Below are 9,992 nucleotides of genomic sequence, written 5' to 3'. Positions count from 1 at the left end.
ATTCCTTAACGGTCTGTTGTGCATGTGACTGTTTCGCCTCAATCCCTTCAGCTCCCCCCCCACCCCCCACCCCCACCATCACCACCACACACACACACTTGTTTTTGTCGCTTCGGAGGACATTGCACTGATTTGCATTGATTCTCTAAACACTTAAACCCCTAAAGCATAAGACTGATAATATTCTATATTTTCCTGTTCTTGTCATTCTGTGTGAATGCAGCAGTAGACCTCAAATTTCAGCTGAAATCTATTTTAAAAAATACATAAATGAGCCATTTTCTCCAGTTTTAGTGGGAGCTCCTCTTTGTGCTTGCCTTTTCTTGGCAAATAACAGCAGAGCGCAGTGATGTCAGGAGGTTTCTGAAGTTTTGTCTTTTGTAGACTTGAGTGCAAGAGAACTGAATTAGCACCCCACCCCATACCTACAGTTAATGTTTGCATTTTTATAAAGTATAACCACAATCCTGCCCCCTAAGTGTTAATCAGGCCTCAGCCATCACTTATTTGCTATGACATTGATATTTCCCTAACATTAACCATAGAATAGTTGGCTTGTGCAGATTTTGTAGAGAACGAGCATGTGCAAAAAGCTGGCATTGAATATAATCCAGGGTTTGTCCAGCAACAGCCTTTTAAGTCCTCATAAATCAGTTTCCCCATTTGTCTTAATGTGTGGAGTCAACAAAAAAGGTGTCCCAGTAAGTCAGTGTTTTAAGCCTCCATGCTAGTGATAGCCATGGCTGGAGGCTTTATATTTTCAGGTTGTCTGTCTGTACAGCTCATTCTCGTGAACACAATATGTCAGGGAATGCCTTGAGGGAATTTTTTTAACTATGGCACAAAAATCCACTTGAACTCAAGGATGAACTTATTAAATTTTGGTGGTCAAGGGTCAATGTGAGTGACCTCATGCCTGCCCCATTCCCATGGATTTGACTGGGTTAGTGGAGACATACAACCACAAAACAGTAGTTCTAGTTTCAGTCTGGACAAAGGCAGTACTGTCTCTCCCTGCTTCTTATACTAAGCCAAGACACTCACCTCCTCAGATTAATGAACAGATGTGACTTTACTCTTGTAAAGAAAGCAAATAAGCATCTTACTCAAAATGCTGAAATATTTCCATGTTGCATGCATAACCTTAACCCTAATTTTCACCTCAGCCTGATATTCAGTGTTTTACCTCATGCAGATCTGCTTTGTGGCCCTAAATTGTAACATGACACAAGTTCCCAAAATGTGACCGTTTGGGATGACTTACTCTATATTAGCAATACACCGACAAACAGCACCTTGTATTAAATGCAGGCTTTGTGTTAATGTTAAATGGAAATTTAATTTCTCCATTTTTCTGGTCATGGTCATTCCAAATCTCTCTGTCTAAATCTCTCTGTCTTTCTCTCTCAAACACACACAGACTCTTCAGTCTTACTTCTTCCATATAATTAAGCTAATCGTTCTTGAGTCAGTGATAGACAAGGGGAAACATGTTATTTCCCCTTTGTGTCTATTGAAGGGACAAAATTGGTGTTCTTGTTGTCTTTTTTCATCTGACTTGTCCCTCTCTCTTTGTGTGTCTTTTTTCAGTTTAAAGTCCCTAGTCTCTGAAATTGCATTTATCCAAAAAAAAAAATGGAGTTAGGAAGCTGTCACACAGCACAGGCTGTTGAACAGACCCACTGGTGCTTTTTGTGTTATCTTTAAATATTTCTTGATGTCTTTGTTCAGTAGTGTTCTTCATGTTCCTCTCTTTTTTTATTTCCTGCCCCCACTCCAGTTCTCGCTCTCTCTCACTCACTTTTTGCCACATAAAGACATGCACACACATTCTTGTTTTTGTCATTAGTAAGACTTTTTATTGACCTACATTCATTTCCTGGAGACTTACCCTAACAGTAATAACCACTACTTGCCTAACCCTGACCCTTAATCTACCCCTAACCTTACTCTAACCTTAACCAAGTTGTCCCCCTAAAATGTAATGACTTACTGTGTGAGGACCAGCATCTGGTCTCTACAAGGAAGGCCAGTCCCCCACATTTAGAGCCACCACTCTGCCACCTCTGTCAAAAGATCCTTCAAACCTTATATCACAGTTCCGGGCTTTATTCCACTTCCCTCCTTCTCCTTATATCTCTGCTCTCATGTGTCCTGAACTGAAAATCTCCTCATTATAAATGCCCAGTCATTACATGTTCTCTCCATAGCAATTATGTCAGGGACATGTGCCAAAGTTCAGTGAAAACAGCTGACCAACAATAGAGCAAATGACATCAGCGATCCAGTCAGCCCCTGGCACACAGCGTTGATGAACATGAACAGGAATGGTTTCTCTAACCAATTACTGCAAAAAATGTGAGTCACTTATGTTATAAGCATACACACATTATGCATTGTGTATAAACAGTAAATATAGGGTGTAAACCATGCAAAAGCAGACCATCTGCAATGGGTGTAGGACAGTTTAGCAGCAAATTAATAAAATAGTAGCAGCTGATTCAAATATGTTTTGTGCAGTAGGTGTTTTCGTGTCTGACTCTTCACAAGCTGTTCTGTCACTTTCTGTGAAGGTGTTCTTAGTTCAGCTGGCAATGGTATACAGTCATGTAAAAAGAAAGTACACCCTCCTTCAGTTTTGTGTTTTTATTCATCAGGATAAACTCAGGTGACAGCAAAAAAAAAAAATCTGAGCAGATTGCATTATGTAGTCAATGTTTCCCAAATGTAAACCAACAGTCAGAAACCAGTTGGGAAAATAAAAGCACACCCTATAACTCAGAAATGCGTAGAACTGCCCTTAGCAACAACAACTTGCAGTAAATGTTTTCTGGAGGAGTTTGTCAGCCTCTCATCATTCTGGAGAAATTCTGACCCACACTTCCCTACAACATTGCTTCAGTTCATTGATGTTTGAAGGCATTTGTTTATGTGCAGCTCTCTTAACTTCGTGCTGCAGCATCTCAATAGGGTGGAGGTCTGGACTTTGACTTGGCCATTCCATCACCTGGATATTTTTCGTCCTTAGCTGTCCAGATGTCGATTTGCTGATGTGCTTGGGATCATTGTCCTGTTGCATAATTCAATTTTGGTCCAGCTTAAGATGCTGAACAGATGGCCTCACATTTGTCTTGTTCCACAACAGTCTCAAGAATATTTTGATCTAAAGTGGAGTTTATTGTTGTCTCAAGTTTCCCAGGTCTGGTGGCTGCAAAACAAGCCCAGATCATCACTCCTCCACCAACATGCTTAACAGTTGGTATGAGGTGTTTGTGGTGATATGCTGCGTTGTGCATGATGACCAAACAACTTTGTATTTTGTTCAGATGCAGGTTTGCAGACCTGCATCCTGCTGCCATATTCTTTATGGAGAGAAGGGGCTTCTGCCCAGACCCCTTTTTGTGAAAGCCATACTTGTTCAGTCTTTTTCTAACCGTGCTGTCATGAAAATAAATATTTAATGTGCTTAGAGACCTGCAGGTCACATGATGTAGCACTTGGGTTTTTCTTTATATCTCTGACCATTAAACGATCTGACCTTGGACTGAATTTGCTGGGACACCCACTCCTGGTAAGATTGGCAGCTGTCTCAGAGGCTCTCTATTTGTAAATAATCTTTCTTATTGTAGAATGATGAATTGCAAATTGTCCGGAGATGGCCCTATAACCCTTCTCAAATAGATGACTGACAATTGCTTCTCTGAGGTCATGGCTGATTGGGGAAGTAGGGATGAAGTAGGGTATACTTTAATTTTCCCACCCTTTTCCTGAATGTTGGTTTACTTTTGGGAAACAGTAACCACATATTGAATTCTGTCGTGTGTGTGTTTTTGTTTTTTTTATCATCTTTAATGGGGTTTTTGTTTGTTTTTATAGATGGTGGTGATGTCCACACAATTGTTTTTCAGCCCCAGATGAATAAAAACATTGAAGGAGGGTGTTACTTTTTACCATGACTGTATGTATATGCCACACATGCAGAAGAAACTTGTAAACGCTTCCATGCATATTCATGATGTGAAGGTTTATGATTGCTACAGATTTTTATAGTTAAAAATGACAATTCTTAATAGAGAAGAAGAATACAAGAAACAATCTCAGACCTTTAGGCTCCTCATTTTTTCTGACTCTCAGCTTTAAGGTCAAGACCGTCATGTACTGACTCAGGCTCAGGGTTCTCACAGCACACTAGCACACAGCTTCTTCAGTTTTAACACACATTGAGATTAGCTACCCTGATGAATTTTATGATTCACTGGCCCATAATTATGTGTAATGCAAATGCTAGTGCTCTAAGTGCACCTTTATGTTACCAATGAAAAAGCTAAAGCTTGAGAGCAACATTCAAATAAGAAACAACAGCAGCCGTTGTGATGCCGTGAGCCCAGTGATACAGAAAGTGGCAGGGAGTAGACGAAACTGCATTAGCTTATGAAAGAAAACAGTTTTAGAAGATGAGCAAGTGTCTGAAAAATGAGTCAAGGACATAGTGGAAAAAAACACCTTTGTGATGCGCAGATTAAAGTCGTGATCTGCTGTGTCTATTCAGTCCATAACTGTAGGTGGAATTATTAAGCCTCACAAAAGGTAGACATGTCACTGAAAAATTAAATCTGCCGAGGAAGAATGCCAGCAAGACATTATTAGCATTCAACTAAACAGTTCATACAATTTTTATACATTTAGACAATCTAGACAATATGTGTACTGTCGTATGTAATATAAAAACGGTTTTTGAAAGGTTTGTTCATTTCATCGAATTATTGTATAATCCATAAAGACCCAATGGAAGCACACGCTTGTGGCAAAAACTATACGCAGTTCTATATAGTTCATAAGTCCAGTCAAGAGTGAAACAATAAATGGAAACAACACAAACCTTTACCCCCAGGCATGCACTTCTCTGAACAGATAGTCTAAATGAGTTTTATATTACATTACAGGATGTGTCTTCACTCACTACAGTTCATCCAAGGTGCTGTCCCAGTTACCTGCTCATCCCCTGTGGAGCTTTACCCAAGAGACAGTGTAAGACCTGACTCCTGCAGGTGAAAATTGGTCCAGTGGAAGGACCATGAAGCTGTTTTGTTTAAAAACCTGTTTGTGAAGGAGTAAAAAACATATTGTGTGATGACAAACAGACTGAAGAGTTTGACAGTGGAACAACCTTGGTTGCCATATGGAGAGGAGCTGCTGAAACAGTTGTGAAGAGCAGAGAACTAGTTTACATGAGAGCATGACTGACTGCAACATGTGGAGCACCTTATGAACCCCCCAGCTTAATACGCAGGTCCACACAGAAATGTTTGTGTGTCTCTGTGTGCACATATGCTCATGCAAAAGTGATATGAATGGGTGTAGTACTCTTATGTTTCTATATGTTGTGTGTGTGTGTGCCTGGTATTACTCACACTGCAGGGACAAGCACCTGTTTACACACTTGCATTGCAGGAACTCTACCTTCCTCATGGAGACCAGATGCTGGTAAATCACTGAGTTTTAGAGCGATAATATCAATCTGATTTGTGTACAAGTGGCCATTTTCTGATAAGTCTGCTTTTAATAAGTTATTTGATGGTATAGAAAGGGGTGTATTTTAGATAATCGACAGCTTGAATGCAAATTGTTTTCATGTTTTGCAGCCCACTGTATGTGTTTCCTCCACTGGCCCTGCCTCTGCATTCCTACTCGGCTCAGAGCCTTTATTTACATAGCAAGGACATCACAAAAATAAAAGTCATTTTTAGCTGAAATTGTGGAGGTGTTATCACCACACTTTGTTTAGATCTCCTTTAGTATATGCCATAAACCTACAACATTATTACATAGCATTTTGCACATCAGTCAAGATTTCCGTATTTAGCTTGAGCTTTTAAAGTCTCACACCATTTAAATCGCTGGTTTTGCACACATGTGCTTACAAAATGCAAGCGGTCAAACTGTTATGTGAGCAATGTGTAAATCTGAGCTAAAGGACACAGTGCTGAAATGTTCCCTTAAAATGGGAGCACGGCATTGACTTGCCTTCTTTATTCTCTCTCTCAAAAGTGCATGCACACAGCCTCAGGTTATGTGCAGCCAGCCTTATTCAAAATTGAATTATATTAAAAGTACATTGATATGCAAAAAGGCTGCAAAGGGCATTTGAAAATGGAGATTTGTTTGTGCTGTGTTGGTTTATAGTCCTCGTAAACTCATTGTATAGTAGGAGTGTTTTCGGTTTCACAGGAAACTGAAATGTGGAAATAGATTCCAAACTTGAAATGACTCATTTATGGGCAAACACAAGGTGTTATATACTTTTTCCACAAACTAAATATACGCTGACAGGTTGTAAGGCTGCAGTTTGACCTGTATGGTTTCACAAAACAAACCACAGTGCCATCCACTAACTCTGACACTTGTAAGTAATCTGACCAACTTTTTGATATTCTAAATGTATGTGTATGAATTGAGATAATGAGGGACACAGAAGATCTGAACACATTTCTGTTTGATGTTCAGGGTGAAATTGGATGAGATGAATTTCATATGGAAATATCAGACACATACTAATTTTAGACTGAGCCGGTCACAGGCTGCTGTGTAGCACGCTTGGAACAAGGCGCTAATTATGTAAAACTTGAATAATAAATGTTAACAAAATGGTGTTGTGACACGAGAAGGCTCTATTTTTCATATCTATTTGTCTGCTTTATTTACATGACATAAGCTTTGGACTGTAATTGGCAAGTTTGTTGAAGAGTCTAATGAATTATGAATTTGAGCAAGAGAAAGAAACAGAATGGGAAACAGAGGGAGAAGAGAGAATGAAAAGAAAGAAGGATGAGAATGGATGGATGGTAAAAAGAAGAAGAGATAAGCTGTTAGAAAAAATGTCCAAAGCTGAGATTTATTGTGCCAGTTTATCAAATTTAAATCGGCCTTCAATAAATCATCTAGAAAATACATCGGCGAGGAGTCAGAAGTTGTTTCAGCTCTGATCTATTGACTTTACGTATCAGGGACACCTGCTTCACTCTTAGAGCACTTCTGAAATTCCTCTGGGATTTAGGATGTCAGTGTTGTGCATGTGAGAGACGTGTTAGTGCACTGCGAGATAATTAGCTTCACAATGACAACACATGAATAATTGTTTAAAAAAATTCTCATAAACACAACATGTGCAAACCTCCCAAATAATAGAATCAGCATCCCGGCCAATTTGCACCCATTCCCGGAAAACCAGCAAGAGGAAGTTTGATTTAGAAAGTAGCCAACCATAGAAATCTCGCCCTTTCGTTCTGATTTCTCTCCAAAGCAAGTTCTCCAAAAAACAACACACACTGCCCACTACTGCTGATTTCAGGAAAATGACAAATCCCTCCAAAACAAACCTGATAATTACCAGACATGTACCAGATAATTAGCAGACATATAGTTTCAGTCCCTTTTGTTCTCTCACTTGTCACCATCGTTCAAAAGCCACACCAATGTAACTTTCTCAAATATGGTCTTTGTTTGTGAAAGAAAGCTGCTGTGGGTACCTTCTCTCCCATAACTCGCTAGCTTTAGCCATAAAAACAGAGCAGTAACATCTGTCTGCCCGGCCTTGTGGCAGGCTCTTGGCTCACACAGTGAGTGCAAGGGCAGAATGTGTACGTATAAGTAAGTTAGGTGGACAGCCAGGTAGGTCATCCATTGGTTTTGGTCAGGCTTATTTCAGCCCTGCTGCTGTCACAGATGTCATCAGTGCATTTAATGTTTTCATTGTCATCCGGATGACAATAGGATTTTAAAAAATGTAACAAAAGCTTCTGAAAGGAATCGTTAACACTTTAAAAGGAAAACGTTGTTATGAAGGTAACGAAATCCAACAATGTACAGAAGAAAACGAACGTTTAGTGGTATTACAAAACACAATAAGAAAGCTCTGGTGAATTATTCAGTGGCTCACTTCTTTCCTTAGATTTAGATGATACCACTCTTATGTTGGTGTGCTTAATATGGACCCACAACCAGCGGCCCGTTGGATTTGTCTTGGATTTTGTACGGCTCAGACAAGTAAGATGAAACTGTTAACTGGTGAGCTTTAGAGGTAGATTTTGTTACCTTTGGTTGTCTCAGCAAGAAAGTCAGTAAAAATTTTGCCCAAAAGGCTCCATAATCATGAAATCAGCCTGCCCTGCCAGAAGTAGTTAAACCAAGCTGTAAATCTATAAATGTATAAGCTGATCCATGTTGCTACCACCACTGTCAGGCCACTGTACAGTAACTGCCTGGAAGCCGCAGGGGAAACAGGCACTGGTGACACATCCACACACTAATTTCAGTCATTCAGTCAGACACTAGTTCCCTCTGCCTCTATACACACAAAAATGCATTCACACACACGCGCACGCTGACAACCCCATAAATGGTGTTAAATCTGCACCGCGCACAACCCCAACTGTAATCCGCCAGCCAGTTGCTAGGCAACACTGGAACTTGTAATAGCATTTGGGTATCAGGGCCTGTTGCGGGTGAGTTGGGGTGAGGGTCTTGATGGAGGTGCTGGGTGAGGGGGTTGCAAGATTTTTTTTTTTTTTTTGAGATGGAGTCTTTTGAGGGGAGAGTGACAATAGTTGCTTCAACGGTTGCACTGGCAGAGGCGTGTCAGCTGCTCCTGTGACCACCTTACAGTCTCTGTAACCGTCATGGGACCCAACCGTCAACACTAATGCCATTTCTGACAAGAGCAGCTCTACAAGAGGGGTTATGATGTTAGATGAGGAGCAGAACAGCAGGGAGAGATGGTGAGACATCACATCCATCTTTCAGTATATTTTGACAGTGGTAGGGGCAGAAGTATGGATGGATGCTACTGAAAAAAAATGTCACAGTGTGGCAAGCAAACAGATGATTAAAATTGTTTTAATGTATTAGAATTTGCATGTTTTAAATGCAACATCAATATAAACTACAAAATAAGATGAACCAAAGGGGAAAAAAGTGGTACACCATTGAAATGAACATATGATCAGTTGATCTACAACAGAAACCAATCTGCAGCTATTTTGATAGTTAAGGCTATTCTTCTAATGATTATTTTCATTATTGATTAATCTGCTGATTATTTTCTTGACAAATTAACAAATCATTTGCTGCTTAAAAAGCCACAAAATCAAACAAATATCTAGTATAGTTTCCAAAATTCAGTGGTGATGTCTTCAGCTGTCTTAATTGGTTTACAGTCAGAAATAACAAAGAAAAATTAACAATATATAGGGACACTGTGTCTTATACAGTTGGAAGAAATCTGGTGGCAGAGCTGCAGTCGAGGCTGCCAACACATCACCCCAACAGCCATGTGATACTCCTACCCTTTCCCATCCCTAAGAGGCAACTCGGGAGCAAGTTTGTCAGACTTAGTCATGCTTACTGTACCTTCTGCCTGTCACCAAGCAGAGCTAAACTAACCACCGCAGTGGGGAAGCAGCACAACTTACTGGGACTCAACCATGCCAAAGGGGGCAATTTAAAAAACATTATAATCAATGAGGAGAAATGTCTCTGGCTTTATAATTAGCAGTGGGAAGTGGGGTGTCTCTTTGAAACTGCTGGTTTGGCTGCAGTGAAATAGCATAGTCAGGTGTATGGAAATACATACATTCATAATCCATGTGGGTTGTAAGGTAAAATTCATTTAGAACTATCCATGATTAACAGTTTGACTGTTTTCAGGTGAAGCAAAAACTGAAGCCAGTGACATAAGTTAAAGGAATACTTAAGATGTTTTGGAAAATGTGCCTATTTGAGATTATACCAATATCCAGTTTGTTGTTGCCTTGGATTTGAAACAGAATTTAAAGTTCAATAATTAACACATTATATCCTGTTTAACAACATTCTGCAAACACAGGGGTCTTCAACGCTAGCTCATCGAAAATTTCAGAGACTGCAATTTTAGATTCAAATCAATTTATTATACAGCAATTTACACACAGCATGGTTGGAAGTGCTTTACAGCACAG

The sequence above is a fragment of the Monopterus albus genome, unplaced genomic scaffold, assembly GCF_001952655.1.
Source record: "Monopterus albus unplaced genomic scaffold, M_albus_1.0 scaffold297.1, whole genome shotgun sequence".
NCBI lineage: Eukaryota > Metazoa > Chordata > Actinopteri > Synbranchiformes > Synbranchidae > Monopterus > Monopterus albus.
This window is presented reverse-complemented; position numbering follows the sequence as displayed.